Raw genomic sequence first — 306 nt, 5'->3', positions numbered from 1 at the left:
CATGGAAATGGTGCTGGAGGGAGGAAAGGCAGAAATAAGGATTTGAGTTTAGGGTGCGCGGTGTCGTGTCAAACTCCAGTGCAAAAGCAGCACTCTTCCTGTCCAAGAATGGGATTCAACCCTCCTGTAAGAGCGCAGGAAGAACTCTGACATCTTGATGTCAAACTCCACTTTTGCCACCCACCCCCGCCATCATCTGACCCAGGGGTGCAGAGCTAATTACCGAGAAGCACAGCACACGGCTGTGCCTTTTCTGAGCCGCAGGCATCACCCACGGCTGGCTACTGCCCGAGGAGCCTGGCAAGG

General features: G+C 54.9%; 1 protein-coding gene across 1 annotated transcript in view; it reads right to left on the bottom strand.

The window, feature by feature from the left end:
* Positions 1 to 306, bottom strand: part of LOC104072794 (coagulation factor IX-like) — an 8,769-nt gene that overhangs the window by 4,087 nt on the left and 4,376 nt on the right. The gene's annotated exons all lie outside the window — the stretch shown is intronic.

Source organism: Fulmarus glacialis, unplaced genomic scaffold (assembly GCF_000690835.1).
Source record: "Fulmarus glacialis isolate BGI_N327 unplaced genomic scaffold, ASM69083v1 scaffold402, whole genome shotgun sequence".
Lineage (NCBI taxonomy): Eukaryota > Metazoa > Chordata > Aves > Procellariiformes > Procellariidae > Fulmarus > Fulmarus glacialis.
This window is presented reverse-complemented; position numbering and strand designations above follow the sequence as displayed.